This window comes from Myodes glareolus, chromosome 11 (assembly GCF_982192425.1).
Source record: "Myodes glareolus chromosome 11, mMyoGla1.1, whole genome shotgun sequence".
In the NCBI taxonomy this organism is placed as follows: domain Eukaryota; kingdom Metazoa; phylum Chordata; class Mammalia; order Rodentia; family Cricetidae; genus Myodes; species Myodes glareolus.
In genome coordinates, this window is record NC_142036.1 from 43,962,672 (window position 1) to 43,982,263 (window position 19,592).

Below are 19,592 nucleotides of genomic sequence, written 5' to 3' on the forward strand. Positions count from 1 at the left end.
AGATAATCAAAAAAGGTAAGTCAAGACTAAGAAAACAAGATCATGTGTTAAAGGCCAGCCTGAGCGATACAATGAAAACACTGATGGGCGGGAATAAAACTACAATATAATCATCTTCATACCAATCTCTGCCCAAAAAAAGGTGACAAATAGTTTTAAGCAGACAGCGTTTCAAAAACAATTCAAATTCCTGTAATCGAGTACTCCCATGAGCAGTATAAGCTGAAGAGCCAAGTCTATTGGATGTGGGAAGCTCTGCTCTTATGTCTACAGAACATAAAGGTAAGAAAATAAATGAGTGAAAATGAGCTGGTCCTAACAAAGAGAAAAAGGCAACAGCATCATTAGTAAACGGGAAGGGTCCTATCTGCAGACTGAAAAGCGTTTGGCAAAGCTGTACGTGTCATCTTCTTTTTCCAGAATTAGTACTGGGGGGAGGGGCAGGACTTGAAACAATAAAGAAGCATAAAAAGGCTATTCTGAGCTGGACTCAGGGTGTACCACACGCAAGGCCAATCATTCACACCCAAAGATAAGAAGTCTCTCTACAGTCAGCCCTTTGCTGTTACACATCTTCAACGATTCAGGTTGCCATCAGCATGTAAGTAACAAAACCTTGTCTTGTTCATCTTGTGCATCTGCCTTGCGCCTTCAGTGCCACTGTGAAACAAGCAGCTTACTGAAGGAACACTGCCAAGCCTTTGCAAGGTAGAGCAACATATTTAAAATATTCAAAGTCTTGTTTGTGTACCTGATCTGTTCTCAGTTTAGGGAGAATCTGCTGGACATAAACATCTACTCCCGTCTAAAGATGTCCTGAAGATGTACTTGCCAATGATAAGGAAGTCACACAGCACAGGGGAGGGCAAGAAGGGGCAGAAGAGAAGTCCACAGGCTGCAGCAATGGAGGAGGTTTCCAGCCACCGAATCAACTCCAGGCGCTACTGTCTGTACTGCTGGCCTAGCAAGGCACTATCATCTCAGACTGGGTCTCCTGCCTCTGTCAACCTAACACCAACAAGTGTATAGAAGAATGTGTCACCAAGAATCACTTCCCTATTCTGTTCACACCTCCTCAAGGGTTGGCCTGTCCCATAAAACAGCAAAAATGTGTGTGTGTGTGTGTGTGTGTGTGTGTGTGTGTGTGTATACACGCACACATGGAAGCTAGAGGTCAACTTCCAGTGTTATTCCTTTCCTTTTGAGACAGGGTCTCTCCCTGGAACACAGAGCTCACCTATCAGGCTAAACTGACCGGCCAGCGAGCTCCAGAACCTGTCTGTCTTTACCTCCTCAACACTGGGATTACAAGTATGTGCCACCACACCTATTTTTTTAATGTGTGTTCTGTGTTCAAACTGACTGAGCCATTTCCTCAGCCCCAAAGCATGTCTCCGCCCTCCTGTGGACACCAGCGCAGCTCTGCAATGTCTCCTGCTCTAAGCGCTCTTCAGTAAGAACAAGGCTAGGGAATGTGCTCCAGGGAAAATGTGACCAGTGCTATCCTTGCTACTTGGGTTTTCAGGGAGAGAGAAAAAAAAGAGAGATTTTCAATTTCCATTACCACTCCTCACTAGAAGCAGGTGGCTAGGATACAAGTAAGTTCAAGAGAAATAGCAGGAACACTTCAACAATACTTCACTTACCTACAAAAATCTGACTGCCCACATAAGGAAGGGCAACTGCAAAGCAAGAGACAAGCCTGGGGAGACCTGTGAGAAAGGTTTCATATGTAAAGTACAGAATTTAGTCAATGAGCGTCAGACATGCAATGCTTCTGGCCGAGTGCTTACACCAAAGATGTTTTTCAAAGGAAAGAAAAAGGTATGCTCACTCAAGTCAATGTTTATACTCTAAATAATACTGCTCACAAATAATTTTAATAGTAGCAATATTACGTACTTCATAAGGTATCCAGAAAAGCACACAGAAAAGTTTATATAGATTGTGTCAGGCCTTCTAGAGGTATGCCAGTAATTTAGATAGCCCTTCACTGGAAAGATCACACTCAGGAAGGTCAAGAGTGAGGGCCCCTGAAACTGTTCAATCAGCCTTCCTCTGCTACCTAAGATCTCAGTGAGGAGGCACGCCCCAAAAGAAAGCTCTACCTCAGTCAGCCTTCTTGATGCTGCAACCTTAAGTTTTGGTGACCCCCAATCATAAAATTATTTTTGTTGCTACTTCATAATTGCAATTTTGCTGCTGTTTGTGGATCGTAATATAAACATCTGATATGCAGGATATCTGATGTGCAACCCCTGTGACAGGGTCACAACCCACAGGTTGAGAAATACTGTTCTACCCAGACCGAGCAGACAAACCAGACCAGCATCTCCTCAGACACTGGTGCTAAGACAAGCAGTCCAGGAGCCCTGCAGCTCCAGTAACTAAACTAAGCAACTCAGTCCAAAGGACAAGGCCTTGGCTTCCCAGCTCTAACTAGACAGAAGTCTGCTAAAGCTGTCCTAGCCATGATTATTAACTAGGAGTTTTACTTATGGAGGAGTGCTCAGAACACAAGAGGACAGACAGGAGATACACACTTCAATGGTAGAAAAGTACTTGGGAGAAGAAAGGATGAACCTTAAAGAGCAGTATGCTCTGATCAAGATAAGAGGATGCTGGGCAACAGGCACAGACATCCCCAGTGCCTATGGAAAGGCTGGCTCCAGGGCTCCCAGACTCTAAAACCCACATTCTCATGTACCTTACATGAAAAGATGGAGTCTGTAACGCCAGGACTCAGGAGACTAAGGCAGAAAGCCTGCCATGAGTTCAAGGCTAGTCTGGGCTACATAACTGAGTGGAGTCCTGCCTCAAAAAATAAAAAATAAATAGAAAAATAAGGATAATAAATAAAATAGCATGACACCTGCATATAAGCCTTTTTGTAAACCATCTCTAGTGTGCTAACAATGCCCACCACAACATATATGCAATGTATGCAGTTGGTACCATCTGGAGAATGAAGTCAGGCAAAGGTCTGTGTACTTCAGAACAGGCGCCATCTATCTCACAGATTCTCACACTGGGGGTATGAAACCCGGGGGGTAGAATCCACAGATGTGGGGGCAGCTTGCTCTCATTTTCCTCCCCCACTCTCAGTATCAGATCTGCAGGCTACCGTCATGGAGCATTCCTGAGGGCTATCTGCTTTAACATCCAGAAAATCCTGGGCCTCCAAAAGATGCTGCTTTCAAAAGGCACACGATTTCTCAGATGTGTTGCTAACAGAAAAATTCATAATAAAATTAAAATAACCGAAAAATAGCCTTTTCAGATGGCTAGAAATTTTAGAGATACAACACTTCCTTAGCTTCTACCTCTATTAAGTATGCAGCTAGGAATGCCCAGATAAATGCAGACCAAGAATGTCCTAAAGTGCTTTAAAGACGCTTTCAGAGATAATTATTCCCCTATTTCTCTCCTGAAATTCAAGGAAGGTCAGAAATAGAAAGCCACTTTGAAAGCAGTGTTCCGATTACCCAGTGGGCTGTAGAAGCCGTAAGCTCTGAACAAAGGTTTCCAGAGGTGAGATCTCAGATACCCTTGACTGTTCCTGGACCCAGGCACTCCAGAAGAGCTGACTCCTTGAGTAATTTTTCTCCTAACAAAGCAGCAGATAAAAACATTCTCAAAGGTCTTTGTCTCAGCACCTGTCTGAGATCAAGGTTAAGTACAAAGTAACTAAACCAAAGAGACCTATATAACCCCAAACCACTGGGTTTATCTGAATTTAAAAGCTCTATTTACTGTTGTGTTTGGGACATGGAGAAACCATCTCTTTCACTCTGGTTTAGGCTGGTTTTGTTTTTTGTTTTTCATTACAGCATCCTCCTTTCGCAACTAATTTAAAGGTCTGGAATGCTTGCTGAAATAGTACAGCAAGTCTATGCTAAATCTGAGTCTCTACTGAGAAGTAGGTCTAATGAGTTATTGAACTAAAGATTTAATTTACCTAGTGAAAACTTCTTTATAATAATCTTAAAATCAACTATAGCTATCTTTTGCAGGGAACCACACAAAATAAGCTAACTCCCCAGGAAGGCTCCTGTGATCTGCTCAAGCCTAACCCTCATGCAGTCTGCTGGACACAGATTGGGGGGGGGGGGGGGAACATTGGACCTTTCTCTGCCCCTCTTCCTACTGTGGCCATATTGAGTAAGTCTCCTTTTTCTGTTTCTCACTATTGCTTGTCTACTTAGATGGGCTATGGAGAAGAACTGTAGGACACTCGGAGCCATCCAGCCCCACCCCACTCCCAGCCCCAGTAAGTCTGGTAGAGATGGTCTGGTATAAAGAGAGCTGCTTGGGTTCACAAGTCAGAGACCAGAACTCTGCAGGCTTTCACATCCTCTGCTTCTCCTTTCCTAATTGGCAAAAAGAAGATGGCAAACAGGAAAAGCCAGCAGGAAAATACACAAAACTCACATTAGGTAAGCCAAAAACTGCTGCAAGTAGTTGCCTTCTAAACCAGAGCCCACGTGACACTCCTGCCCTCAACACAACCTGATGACGAATCCATCCACTCACCTCATTCCACCTCAAAGTCTACAGTAAATCTTGCTTTTGAGTTCAACTTGGGGCAATCTCTCAGAACCTAGATTGGAACAATTGTGAGCTTTAGTATAATAATTACTTTCAATTTTTGGAAAATATGCAACTGTACCTCACAGTAAGTAAAGGGCCCAAAAGAGCAATATTAATAAAATCCTAATTTAAAGCCTCTTTTAATTTTAACCTTTATACTCTATATATTTAAATTTGGGCTAACGACAGCCACTCCCACACAAAGAACTGACTCCTAAGCCTGACTAGACAGATAGATGAATATTCCAGGGTCACATCACAGACAACCAGCTCAAAACATCCAGGAGAAACTCAAGACCAGGACCTGTAAGAAGTCCCCTAGAAGGAAATGCTAATTAGCCAAGTCATCAGCATCCCATTGCCTATGAGACCCAGCTCCACCCCCACACCTCCAGTGTTGTTAAGCACTCACTGATCCTCAGCAGGGTCCAATTCTATGTCCTGAAGTCACAACCAGAGAAGGAGACATACTACTGCCATCTAACGGGTACAAATCAGGGAAGGTGCTAGACTACACATCACCCAGCCCAAAGGAGAAATAAAGATGAGGCTGAGAAACCCTCTTCCATAGCAACAGACATTCTGGCTTATAGAATTTAAAATTTCCACAATTCTGGGAGCTTGAGGGGACAACTCAGTCAATAAAGTGCTTGCCACTCGAGTACTAAGAATCCAAGTTCCAGCACCCACATAAAAGTCAGACATGGTGGCATCTGCTTGGACTTCCAGAACTGAGGAAGGGAAGAGAGGCGGGTGAGTTGACTGGCTAATCATCAAGTCCCAAGTTCCACCAAGACCTTGTCTCAAAAACAAGGTAGAGAGTTGCTGCAGAATGTTACCAAGTTGACACTTAGGTATGAACATGCATGCACACACACTAACATATACATACAAAGTAATTCTACAATTCATTGTTGCTTTTAAATTTTATGTTGTGTGGGTGTTTTGTACACTGGTAAGTCTCTCATCACTTGAATGCCTGCAGAGTCCGGAAGAGGGCACTGAATCCCCTGGAACTCGTTACAGAGGGCTGTGGGTGCTAGAAACTGAACCTGGTCCTCTGTATCAACTCCCAATGCTCTTGGCCACTGTGCCAACTCTCCAGGCCCCAAATTCTACAATTCCAAAACTGCCTGTCTGAGACAGATAATAAGCTCCCAACCACAGTCATAAAGTATTTCCTATGAAAGCTACGTGTCTATGTATTACTCTTAAAAAAAATACAAATTCATGTTCAATAACAGTAATTGGAAGGGAGTGTTCTGTTTTGGTTTGGTTGTCTTGAAACAGCACTTCTAGATAGCTCAGGCTAGCCTAGATCTCCAGGCTGGCCTGAACTCATCAGATCTTCCTGCCTCTGCCTCTGAATGCTGGGATTCATGTTGTACACCACCATGCATGGTCCCGAGAATTTGGAATAAATGTTTCAATTTCCAAAAATCTTTTAATTAAACTATGTTCATAAGAGCTTCCCAAGAAAGGTATTGTGGTTTTTGTTTTGGTTTGTTTTCCCGTTTACTGAGGTTGAACTTCAAACTCTTTTCTCAGTCACATAGAATGAAGCTGATAAACAGAAATAATAACCATTGCTTCACTCATGTGACCCCTAGTCCTGGGGAGACAAGAGTTTCTCTTTCCAGCCTGTCCCCCTGAGCACTGAAGAATCCCAGCCTTCATTCAGCCAAGCACAAAAACACTTTAAAACTTACTCCGATTTTATATTCAAAACAGGATTTACCCAGGACCATATGCCATGCTGGGCAGGAAAGATCTGGGGAGGGAGCTGCAGCAAGTCTTTCCTGGGCTGTCACAGCCAGAAGGTACAGCTCTAGATGTAAGCTGGGAAGGAAAGAGCCAGTGAAAGATCCTGAGTCACACAGCCCAGAGAGCAGATACGCTGTTTACTCAAGGTTGGTCTCTACGGTATAGCATACACCCACAGAATGAGGAAAGATAGCCATTAACTCTCAAAACAGAGGCTCTGTTTTGATAGCCTTAATGAATTGAGCTATAACTAGCTAACTGCATAAACAGGGCATACCTGGCAGCTGACTAGCATTGGTAAACCACATGGGTACACGAACAAACATGCCAATTTGAAGAGAATGTGACGTCGGAACATGTGGATTCCAACAGAAACTGCTCCTTTAAAACTAGACAGGACTTCCAGGTGAAGCAAACCAGACCTACTCTGATTACAGACTGTATTTTGCCTCAGAATCCTCAGTGATGTATGCAAACTGCCCAAGGCAGACTCAAGCACTGTCACAACCAAGGGCCCAGGAGAGGTGAGTGGAGCGAGGCGCTCACAGCCCAAGAGACAGAAAGTCAAGGGACAAAAAGTCTGGGGCACCCAGAAAAACCTGTGGTAGGTGGTGGAAGCTCCCACCCACACCTCAGGACAAGGGGTGAACCAGGCCTTCACCATGTGTCTCTGAGGGGTGTGGAACCCTAAAGGCAGCATGGTGTGGATGGGGCCAACAAGGATCCTAGAGTCAAGGAGCCTGTGAAAGAGAACAGGCCCACCACACCTCCACTGCTCAGGAAGACAACAGGAAGGTCCCATCAAGAGTCAGAAAAACAGACCAGGTCCAAACCTACTTCCTGATCAAGGAGAGACAAAGCAAGAGGAGCAAGAAGGAAGGCCAGAGGGTGGGGTCCAGCAGTCAACAGGGAGACTCAGGAACTGCAGTGCAATTTGCAATGTAACCCTGACCCCCACTCCCATTTTTCTGGACTTAAATTGTTCCTTAAATCAAACTCATAATAAAATTTCAAACACAAACACTTCTTTTTGTTGTTTGTTTTTTCCACTCTCAGCAATTCTGTTCCAAAAAGGAAAGGTTGTTCAATTTTCTGTCAAAAGCAATCCAGAGAAGGCCACCTACACTGTAAAAGCAGTAAGGGGGGAAATAGCTGAAAAAAAGCCTGTGTGTGTGGGCGTCACCGAGCGCAATGTAACTAGCACTCTGGGTTGTTAAAGCACTTTTCCTTGATCATTCGGAGAAGTATGAAAACTAGCTAGTCTGGTGGCCACAGAGAAGCTTGTCCTCCAGCCTACCCAAGGAAAACAGGACCTGTGACAGGCTTCAGTCTCACCAGCTGAGAGGTGAACAGGGTGGCTACATATCTTTAGCAACAGTTTTCTATAAACTAGAGAAAAGGCAGAAAGAATCTCAGTCAGCTTAAAGAAAAGCTCTCAGAGAAAGGCGGCTATGGGTGACCATGACCCTTCTGCCCAATTCCCACATTCTACCTGGCACACACATCTCTAAACTGAGATCATCTCCCTCCCAAAATGCTCAGTCCTAGAGTTATGAAGACAGCCCACTCAAAACCTGAACACATTCTTATGGGTTGCTACACCATCACATCTATTCTACCCCTACTTCCTTTCTGGAAAGCCTACAGTCTTTAGACAGGCAACCAACTGGCCCAGCACTTGTAAACTGGCTCACAATTTGGTTCCAAGCCCCACATCAGACAACTCGTCACTGCCTGTAAGTTCAGCTCTGGGAGAATCTGAGACTCTGGTCTCTGAGGGCACATGCACGCCCATGCACACATCCACAGACAAACTCACAACCTAAGACATGCTCAGGACTGAAGTAGATGCTCTGTAATGGAGACAGAAACTGACTCAACAGCCCATCAATAAACAGGAGAAAACAGCACACTTAAAGTAAGCTAAAATACAGTATTATCTCTGTCTATACTGTGACGATGTCACTTCTATAAAACCACACTTCCCATTCAAAGAAGCAGCTTCCACAAAGGCAAGACACAGGTGAAGGAGAAAAACCATGACCAGAAAAGAATGCACAATGAGAGAACAGTAACTGCTGGCAAACCTGTGTGCCCAAAGACAGAGACCTGGAAGGAAACCAGCGTGGCAGGGCAGCTTCCAGCAAAGGCAAGCCTATCAAGTTCTGTAAATGGCTTGTGCAAGGAACTAACGATTCTGAGGTATTCAAACAACTGAGAGACTTTGCCTTGCTTTACTCAATAAATGCACATAAACCTACAAAAAGATGCACACACAGTAGAAATAGCCCTTTTCCCTGGACACCTGACCAGAAAGTCAATACCTATTAAAGGCTGATAAGCACTTCCTATAAACAAGAGCATTTGCCTATAAATTTTTTTATAGTTGTAACTATCAGAACTCAGAATACAGTGCTGATATAAACACCATGATCTACTTCAGAGGCCATGTTTGTCTCCCTTTAACTATCCTAACAATGTTTATTTCAGTAAATGGATCCAATCCAGGACCCTGCACTGTACTCTGCTTTCATCTCAATAGTAACACTTCCATCTGAAGAATTCTCATTTTTCTTTCCCCTTGTGATCATGGCAATCAAGAAAATCCTGGCCAACTTGTGTGGTGTCTCTGATCTGTATGTATTTGATGGTATCTTATGGTTAAGGTCATGTACACATTCTACAGGAATATTATACAACAAGAGCTCCTTTAACTTCATTCTGTCAGGTGGAACACAATTTCAAATCGTGTCTACACTATGGCAATGTTAACTCACACTACTTAACTAAGGTAGTATCTGTCAGAATTCCACACAGTAAAGTGACTTTCTTTTCTTTCATGACTGTTACTTAGTGGGATGACACTTTAGGACCATACAGAGAGCAGGAGAGATGGCTTGCTGGTTAAGAGCACTTGTTGGATTCATTTCCATATCCACACCATGATTCTAGTGTCAAAGAATGCCCTCTTCTGACTTCCCTAAGTACCCAACACGTGTGATGCACATATGAACATAGACATTCATATGCACACATAAAATAAAAATAAACACATCATCTTTAAAAATAAGACTCCATAGGTACCTTTATTTCTCAATAAACTTTCAGTATTTATAGTCCAAAAATACCTGCCATTTTAGTGAGAAAGTGGCATTTAGAAGCCAAGATGTGGGGGTGCAGTATGCTTTCTGAGAAAGGATGACTGCAGTCTCCAGGCCTTCAAAGAGAAGAGCACCATACACACACACACACTCACACACACACACACACACACACACACACACATTTCAGTCTGTGTTTCTTCCAAGTGAAGAGAGCCATATATATACACAGACACACACATTTCTTTCTGTGATTCTTGATTTTTCCATACCATTGAAAACCATGAGTTCCTGCCTACACTTTAAGTTCTAAGTGAACACCTCAGGTTCACCACCCAACTGTCCCTCTTCCCTCTCTGTGATAGTGGTACAACTGGAGCTCACTAACCTCTGTATTTATTTATAGACTTTATTCCTCCATCATGTGCCAGGTGACACCATTTCTTATCACCTACAATGTAGTGAGAGGTAAGGTCTATTTTCTCAAACTGAGGGGTCAGTAAGGGAGCAACCCAGCAAGACAAAACCCTTAGGCAAAAACTGATACTCCAGCCCCCTCAAAGAAAGGAAAAAGAGAATACAAGGCCCCACACTTATAGATCCATCTTATCAGTAAAGACCAGACAAACAGCCAGCACTCTAAATGCCTGGCTGGGTGGTGTGGTCTTACTTATACACTACATATATGGTGATATTAATTTTTCAGAGATTAAATAGTCCAATCCCAAAATGTGTTCCTCAAAGATGCTGAAAGAGCTAAGGAATCTTAAGCCCACAATCAGGTCCTGGTCCTCTCCAGAGGGAGACAGGAGGAGGTCACAAAGACAAGGTCTCTAAGCACCCGTCTTGGTCTATGGGAAGGAGCACAGGCAGGAGAGACACCGTCACGACTCTGGGCAGCTAGCTGCTGCGAGTGGTCCTCTGTGCTTCATTTCCAGAAAGGTCTTTAGGGTACAGACAAGTCTGGGTTCACTGCCAGTAAGAAAATAAAACTCCTCCTGTAGATAGGGAGACAGAGCAGATGCACAAAACCTGGACCAATTCAACCCATCTGCAAGAGGAATGTACAGACCGTTCTTAGAACATCTCTATTACATTCCATAGCCTGTGGTCTAATTCAGCTCAGTTATCAGATAAAATTTACTCTCAGAAGACTCTGTGTCTGCAATAAAACTCTGATGAATAAATGAAAGATTATGGCAACACTAAGAATCAAAATTATTTCCAAGTCATCACAAGAAAGCACCCTCAAAGACATGACAAGGACTACGGAGCTGGAGCGACTCTGCTCAGTCCCTAGCATCAGTCACTGACACCGTGAAATCCCTCAGTAATATGCAGAAAATCTCCATCTTCACTACAAGATTTCTGTAAGGATCAAATGGCAGAATTTAAGTAGGAGCGCCTTTAATACTAAATGTAACAGAACCCATAATGAAAGGATAGCTGTTACCAGTCATGAGAGGGGCACTCGCTCAAGAATACAGTACAAGGAGGCTACGAAGACGTTCTCCTGAAACTTTAAAAAAAAAAAAAAAGTAAAATTAGGAAAACTTTCTGCCCCTAAAAAACCTGAAAAGAAATTAATAGTTTTATTGTTTTCAATACCTTCTAGACAAACTTAAAAATGTCTCAGTTAAAATCTAAGTTACCTTTTCCTGCTCTTGATAATAGTTTTTATTTGTCTGTTTAAGGCTTTTTAGTATCATAAAAAAAAAAAAAAACAACAACACACATGGGTCACAACAGCAAAGTTTAGAAAGTTATAGTCCTGAGCACAGAAGTCCTGAGTGCCTCTAAAACGGGAACTAACACACTTCTGGCAAGTTACACAAGCATTACTTTTGTGCCCCTACTGACTTCAAGTGAAGCCAACACATGATCTCGCCACTGCAGAGTGGTGTGGGCACATTTGTGAACACCAGGGGGGAAAGAGGTGTCATGTGGACTGCAAAGAGGAGACTGACAGTCCCCACTAGACCACAGCAGGGAAGAATGGTCAATCTGCAGTGTGGGCAAAGGACGGGAAACAAGACCACAGCCCAGAGTTCATGCAGGCAAGCAGCATGCGTGCTGGTTAGAGCTCACCAGAACACTGGTCTACCATCCCACAAGACTTAGACACTACTTCTATGATTTACTATGACAATGGAGTCTAGGCTGATGAAATGACACTCTCTGTGACATGCAGAGAGAAGGAAGTGAAAGGTAAAAAGCAGTGTGACTGCACTTTAGAGAACGTTCCAAACTCCACATATACACATGTATGAACCCATACAGGAAAACTGGTGGGACTACATGGACTGGTACCTCTAAAAACTAGGAGTACATGGAAGTCTGGAACTTTTCAAAGTGCACAGAGTAAAAGGCACACACAGACGACCTATAACCCACATACGCGAGACATGAACTGAGCACACAGTCCCCTGTTGGATTACACCCAGCAGTCTTCACTCCACACTTAGATTAAAACAAATGCCTCTCCTGTGTGATGTGAAGGGTGTCCCCCGGGAGCTGGACAGTCACTCAGTAGTGAAGAGCCCTACTGCTCTTGCAGAGGACTGGAGTTTGGCTCCCAGCCCCCACATCCGGCAGCTCAGAGCAACCTTTAACTCCAGAGATCCAGGGCTGTCTTGTGGACTCCACAGGCACCCGCACTCAATGTGTACACATTCAAACACATACATTTACACATAAATAAAAGTAAAACAGATCTTAAAGACAAAAAAAGCAAAAGATAGCTGGCTATCTAGTCCTAAGTTGAAGGGGCAGGAGCACCAGTGGCCACCAAACTCTTCTCACACCTCCAGGTGGCCACAAGTACTTTTATGGTAACAAGCACAAATCAAACCTAGTGCATTCAGAAGCCTCCATCTTGATGCTAATTTAGTCAAGAATCTAAATCTGTCTTCCAACTAAGTAATTTCCCTTCTAAATAAAAACAGCTACTACGTGAGTCTGTATAAAGTCAGACACATAATACTCTCTACCTCATGTAATCAATGTGACAATCCAAGGAAATGGCATTCAACAACTCCACTTTACAAGGGGATGCAGGTAAGAATTGTGACATTTTAAACACTGTCCAAGATAGTTAAGCTCATTCCATCCCAACACCCTTACCCTTATACAGTACAGCAATCTCTTACCCTGACAGTTCATCCCTACTGGTTCCCGCACAGTGATGAATCCTTTTGTTACTTCACTGAATCCCCGTAACATCCCTGCTAAGGTGACTAATAGCTGTGATTGTCTTTTTTAAAGAAAACAGACTCAAAATAGTTAAGCTGAATGAAAGTGAGGACATGACTTCTCCTGGGGCGGGGGAGATATTCAGTGAAAGGCATCTGGAAGGGTCCAGACTGAGCTCAGCCATGAGAGGAGAGAGAGAGGGAGAGGAAATGAGGCAGAGCAGAGACAGAAGAGAAGGCAAGTGGATCAAGAGCAGATCCAGAGAGCACACGGCTGAAATGGCAGATTTTTATAGGAAAGAGAAACTGAGGGAAGGGAAGCAAAGTCCAGGTCCTGGGCTGAGAGGTTTAGTAGGAGGCAAAAGGAGTCAAAAGTCCTGAGTCTTGCCCTGAGTTTCTTTGGAACCTGACTAAAGCAATTTGGCCAAATCCAAAGAGCTCTTATCAAGTCACACTAGAACAATACTAACACAGGATGACATGAGCTTTCTAGTGTGCCATCATCGTCAGGACAAGAAAGTCTCCTTTGGATTTAAGGTGATTAGAAGACACATCAACAGCAAGCTTACAGCCTGAAGAAGGCAAAACACTTTTAGAAAGTGAGTCCTCAATGGTCCCCACATTGAAAGCCAGCATCCGCATCTGTAAGGTGCATCTGGGCACACTGGGTAAGTGGCAGTGAGGAGAAATTCTTGTCATACACAGGAAACAGATGGGGTGGATAGCACTAACAGATAATCAACTGTCTCTCTTCCTCTCTCCAGGACCACACAAACATCCAGTTAATGACATCATGAAAACTAGAAAAGCAGAAGCTCCTGACCAAAAGCAGGATTTGCATGTGCATCAAAATGTACCACCAGCAGGGAGTGGTCACACAGAGAGGGCAGAAACCTATTTCAGCTGTAAGTCAGTTCCCTATTCTCCACAGTGACTGCAACCCTGGCCAGGGAGATCCCTCTGCACTCGCGACAGTCCAACAAGTTAGGTTCTAACTCAAGTCCAACTATTTAAGAACTTGCTTTAATTCAAACATTTTATACATTTTCCAGATATAAGACTCTGATCAAAGAAACCTGAATCCCCAAAGATCTACCAACACTAACCTTCCCTTTGTAAACTAACCCAGGAGTCAAAAAAGAAGAGTGTCTTAGTTAGGGTTTTATTGCTGTAAAGAGACACCATGATCATGGTAACTCTCATAAAGGAAAACATTTAATTGGTGCTGGCTTAGTTTCAGCGGTTGAGTCCATTATCATCATGGTGGGAAGCATGCCGGCACACAGGCAGACATGGTGCTGGAGAAGGAACTGAGAGCTCTACATCTTGATCTGCAAGCAGAAGTAAAAACTGAGTCCCATGCTGGACATATCTTGAGCATATGAGACCTCAAAGTCCACTCCCACAGTGACACACTTCCTTCAATAAGGCCACACCTACTCCAACAAGTCTACACCTTTAATAGTGCCATTCCCTATGGACCAAGCATTCAAACACACGAGTCTATGTGGGCCATTCCTATTTAAACCACCACAAAAGGGAAATCCAAATCAAGTATATGGAGATCCAACGACTTCAAGGAATGCAAGAGAACACAAAGGCTGAAAGCTCAATGGGATCCAGGAAAATTAATTTGGACATGAGATTTCCAGTACAGTAGAGGCTGGGGCTACAGCTTAGTGGCGTGCAAGGAATGCAAGGCCCTGAGCTCAATGTCTAGCATGGGTGTATGGGTGATAGATAAAACCACTGCAATCCGGGGAGAAAAGACAGAATGAACACATTAAAGGTTACTGTGCGTGTGGAGTTTGAGTGAACAGAGTATAAACTATGGAAACATGTTTTAAATCAAGCCATGGATATTCTGTGTTGAGATCCACAAATAAACTGCTAAGGGAAGCCCCAGGGTTCTCCAGTGACTCACTATCCATTGATACCTGTCATACAGCACTGACTGCCTCCTTCATAAAGCAGAGGGCCGGTTGCCCATAGTAACAACATCACTGAATACAAAGATGACTATGCAACCTCAGCATCCAAACAGTGCCCACTGCCTGCACAGCAAGGATCATCTCTCAGAGTTGTTGCTGATGTGTGGATAACATGAATACTCACTTTTAAATACATAGGCATAAAATAAGCTTGGCAGCACTGTAATTCTATCAAACTGATGAAACATACGCAAGTACACTTCACTTACTAATGCAAAACAAACTTCTCAGCACTTAGTGACGAATGTGAAAACTAAATTTCATGTGCATACATTCAGAACTTACAAACAATACCTACATTGAAAAATAATAATCTTCAACCTATCAGTGTAAAGAACTGCGGTTACCTTTTAGCTATCTAGTTCTACTTAGCCCATGAACCTTTCGAAGTAAAATTCCATGCAGGGATTTGTCATACCTGGTAAGGACCCATTTAAACAGAACAGGAACCAGGTCAGGTGTGGTGGCACATGCCTACAATCCCACCCAGCACTGAGGAAACTGATGCAGAAGGATCAGAAGTTCAAGGAGAACCTGTCCACACAGAGAAACCCTGCTTCAAAATAAATAGTGATAAGTAACATAAAATAGCAATAATAATAACAATAATAATATAAAGTAGTTTTTATCCCCATGTGGGACAAGTGAAATGGCTCAGCAGGTGCTGCGGCCAAACTTGACAGTCTGAGTTCAAACCCTGGGTCCCACATTATGGAAGGAGAAAACCAATTCCTAGCATTTCCTATCACTGTCCTCTGACCTCCACATGGACAGTACACCTACACATATACAAAAGAAATAAGTAAATGCAATAAAAAAACTTTTCAGTCTCCAATGAGGGGTACGGAGACAGCTCAATGGGTAAGGGTGGTTGCTCTGCAAGCCTAAGAACCTAAATTTGAATCTCAGCACCCATGTAAAAACCCAGGTTATGTGTGCCGTAATCCAGCACTGTGGAGCAGGGATGGATGATCCAGATAGCTTGACAGACAGCCAGTCTCAATGAAGCAGAGCTTCCAGCTCAGCGAGAGACCCTGACTCAAGGAAATAAGGCTAAGACTGAGAGAGAAAGACACCAACATCCTCCTCTGGCTTCTGCATATATATGCATGGGCATACACACTACACATTCACATGTGTGCAACACACACCAGGCACATACCACAAACACAGACACACTAACAAATTAATTTTAGTTAAGAACAATGTAAGCTCTGCCATCTCATAGTGTGCTGATGTCCAATGCACAAGTGAGATGAAACAGTGACTTCTGTGGGTAAAAAGATGTCATACAAAGGAAAACCTGGGCATTTTATTAAGCAAATGGCACCAACAAAGCACAACTTAACAACCAAACCAGCAAGGAAGTAGCTTATTTGCTGTAACCAGCAGGAAGAACAAGAAAGGTGGACTGAGGGCTGGTGGTAGAACGGTGGACCCATCCCACCTAGTTTTTAAACAACTGGCTGAGTTCAGACTGGCATACAGGAAATGGGGAAAGACCAAAGGCTTATGAAGGACTGTCACAATCAGAACCACAAGTGCTTGAGTGTGCACACACATACATATTTGGACTTACACACAATACAAAAACCCTTCAGCACTACTATGAGGGCACTGAGCTGCTGTTTCCCAGGTGGGAGAGGACAGAGGCTGACTGAGGCTGAGGAATAAAAGACAGACTGTTGCCCAGGTTCTCTGGGACTGTGAATTGCAGGCTGGTTTTCTTTGCTTTATGTCTAAAAGCCACTTATGAGTAGTACATACTATATTTGACTTTCATGGATCTAATCTACATGGGAAGTAGAAAAGGACAATAAATATCTCCTGAGTAAACTGGGAGCATAGGGACCGTGGAAGAGGGTTGAAGGGGAGAGGAGAGGAAGGGAGGGAATCAGAGAAAAATATATAGCTCAGTAAAATCAACTGAGAAAGAGAAAGAGAGAGAAATGGCCCACACATTGAGATCACTGGAGCTGAAGACAGGCTCTAGTCTGGAGACGTAAAATGGTGGTCTGATGTCCTTATAAGAAACTGCTCAACTAAGTCGGGGATATGATTCAATGTATAAAAGGATGAACAGGTGTCAGGAACAGAGCTCAGATACTCAGAGCACTAACCAGCAAAACCAGCCAACCAGCAAGCTCTGGGCTCAAGTGAGAAACCCTGCCTGGCAGCTGCAGCCTCAACATACAAGGTGGGAATGACTGAGGAGGGAAATTAATACACATATGCACAAAAGAGGCAAAAAGAATTCACAGCACCTTACAATGAACAATCACACTGTTTTCAAAAGCTGCTCCTCTCAGGGTCACTGCACGATCTCTGATCATCTTCAGTACTGTCAGAAGTCATCCAGAAGTCACAAAAGCGTATCAGAAAGGAGCTCAACTTTCAATGGCCTTTTTGAACCTTGTCAATAAAGCTTACTTTAAATACCTGTGGATAAATTATCTTAATTTATCACATGATACCCTTTAATATTCTACAACTGGGTCTAACTCTTCCAAAAGTCTTCATTTTGAACAACATTGAATTTTACAATAAAACCTAATTGTAACGCTTTTCTGTACAGGAAAGACTCAAACCTTGAACTTCTGATCATTCTGTCTCCATCTCCTGAGTGCTAGGTTACAGCATGCACTACCTCATCCAGTTAATGTGGTGCAGGGCCTGATGCATGTCAAGCAAGCACTCTGCCTGGCCACCATAAACTCCATGAAGGTAGACAAGGCCGGATGGACAAATGGATGGATAGATTAGACAGCTGGTGGATAAATGGATTTTAAAAAACATTGTCGGGCTGCCCTGTGTATTTTAAGGGAGTTTTTGACACCTCAGAAGAATACAATAAAAAATGTTCTCGGTAGGGCCAAGAGCCGACTTTCAGTTCTTCCTGAAGACCCAAATTCGGGTCTCAGCACTCACCTCCCATGACTCCACAACTGCAGGGAACTTCAACGTCAGGGTATCCAATGCCCCCTTCTGGCCTCCACCAGAACCCACATATATGTGGCATTCACTAACACAGACACACACACCCACATACACATAAATAAGTAATAAATATTTTCTTTGTTTTAGTTTTTCTTTGTTTTCAACACACTATATTCCATCGCTAAGAAGCAAAACATTGACCTAGAAAAAGCACAAAATCTGTCTTTAGACCTGCTTGAGAAGACAACCAGACTTAATGTAAGATAACTGGGTAAGATAACTCCATGACTAATGTAGAGACTTGGTCCTTCTCCTTGAAGTTAGGAAAAACCTAAACAAAAAACAGAGACAAAAAACACAAAGTACCTAGCAAGTACCAGTTAGGAAAACAACTCCCAGCTGACAATCTTGGTCTTAAGAATAAAGCAGAAAAGAGAGGGTTTCAGAGGAGAAGAACCCCAGCTCAGTCCATAGCAGCTCATTGTATTATGGTAGAGACGTTAGCAATCATAGCATGAGCCTATGTGAACTCAAGACGGGAGGAACTCTTCTCCAATGAAACAAAACAATCAGCAGTTCAGTGTGCCTGACAAGTTTGCCAAAATGATGCGTGTTTTTCTCTGCTATTATGTCAAAGCCAGAGTATTTAGTCTACATGTTGATCTACTGAAATTATGGTTCATCAAAGATTCTCTTTAAAGACAGATACTAGGGGCCTTCTCCAGACTATACAATACCAAGATAACTGCACAGTTGACTGTAATTATGCGCTCATACACGCTCTCACCTTGGATCATCATACATAATGCAGACAAATTACAAAGCATGACAGAAAACCCAAAGTTATGAAAAGAGCTTTGGGGAGAACTCTAATACAGTTTCATCTTTGTAAAAATCGGTCCCACAAATAGCATTAATCGTCTTTCCTTTTATTGCTTATCCATCAGGAAAAGAAATTAACAGCAGGTAAACTTAAATTAACCTCTACAAAGTGCTTGAAGCACATTATTCAACAATAAAACAGAAAAAATCCTTTTTAAAAAATTGTGGAATTTTTTTCATATTAATTCCTATGGCTTTGGGCTCAGCAAGATGGTTCAGTGGGTAAAGGCACTTGCTGTCAAACCTAATGACCTGTATTCCACCTCCCAGAATCCACTGGGGAAGGCGGGGAGACAATTTCTGATCTCCATAATCAAGGTGTGACTTGTGGGAAAAGGGGGAGGGAGGGAGGGAGGGAGGGAGGGAAGGAGGGAGCCTGCCTATGACTTAATTTAAATGTACCGCACAGTCACTAAAATATCCAGTGAAATAGTAGGTGAGGCTATCTTATTCATTGCTAATTCTGAATGAACATTTTGGATACAAAACAGGAAAACCACATTCTAAGAGAGAGCGACATTGGAGCAAGTGTCTCCAGGGAGTAGCTCTGCCTTAGACACTGAAATCTGACCTCACTCATCCAATCCAGAGTATAGATAAAGTGACCAATGTCACAAAATTTGAGGAACCCACAAAGTTTCTCTGTGTAAAACAGTAGATGCAGGAAGGTCCTGTAACATATCCATATTTAGAAGGGATTATTTTTTCACTTTTTGAATGCAGGAAATAAAACTGGAGAAGAAGAGAGGCACTACCCAGTTTTTACAAAATACTGACAAAAGTCATGAGAAAAAAGATTAGTGTCCAGTAGAAAAATTCCCCCAAGAAAACCTAGGATGGCTTCAGTGTTCCCAGCAGGAATGAGAAGCCTCTGTTTAAGCAGACACACTCTCTCAAAGTCTAAGCCCAGAACAACCACAAGAGCCACTGCACTCCGAAGGGCCTGTTCCAGCCACTCCTGCTAGCATGAGGATGGTCTAATTACAACATGCTGATCAGTTCTGCAAACTACAGGCTCCAACAGTTTTGCAGAATATGGTGTGTTCAGTCACCACAGTGGACTCAATTTCTCACAGAATCCATTCCTCACTAATCTTTATCTTTCTCTGCTTACCATCTCTTGAATACAATCACTA

At 43.0% G+C, this 19,592-nt stretch overlaps 1 protein-coding gene across 3 annotated transcripts in view; it reads right to left on the reverse strand.

Annotated features, from left to right (window-relative positions):
* Sipa1l1 (signal induced proliferation associated 1 like 1) overlaps window positions 1-19,592 on the reverse strand; it is a 295,169-nt gene that overhangs the window by 227,590 nt on the left and 47,987 nt on the right. The window contains exon 3 of one of the 3 annotated variants that reach the window (XM_085697422.2): window positions 4,534-4,600. The exons of the other annotated variants lie outside the window; for them this stretch is intronic. The gene's annotated coding sequence lies outside the window, so the exon portion shown is untranslated. The remainder of the gene's footprint in view (window positions 1-4,533; window positions 4,601-19,592) is intronic. 3 annotated transcript variants of the gene reach the window in all.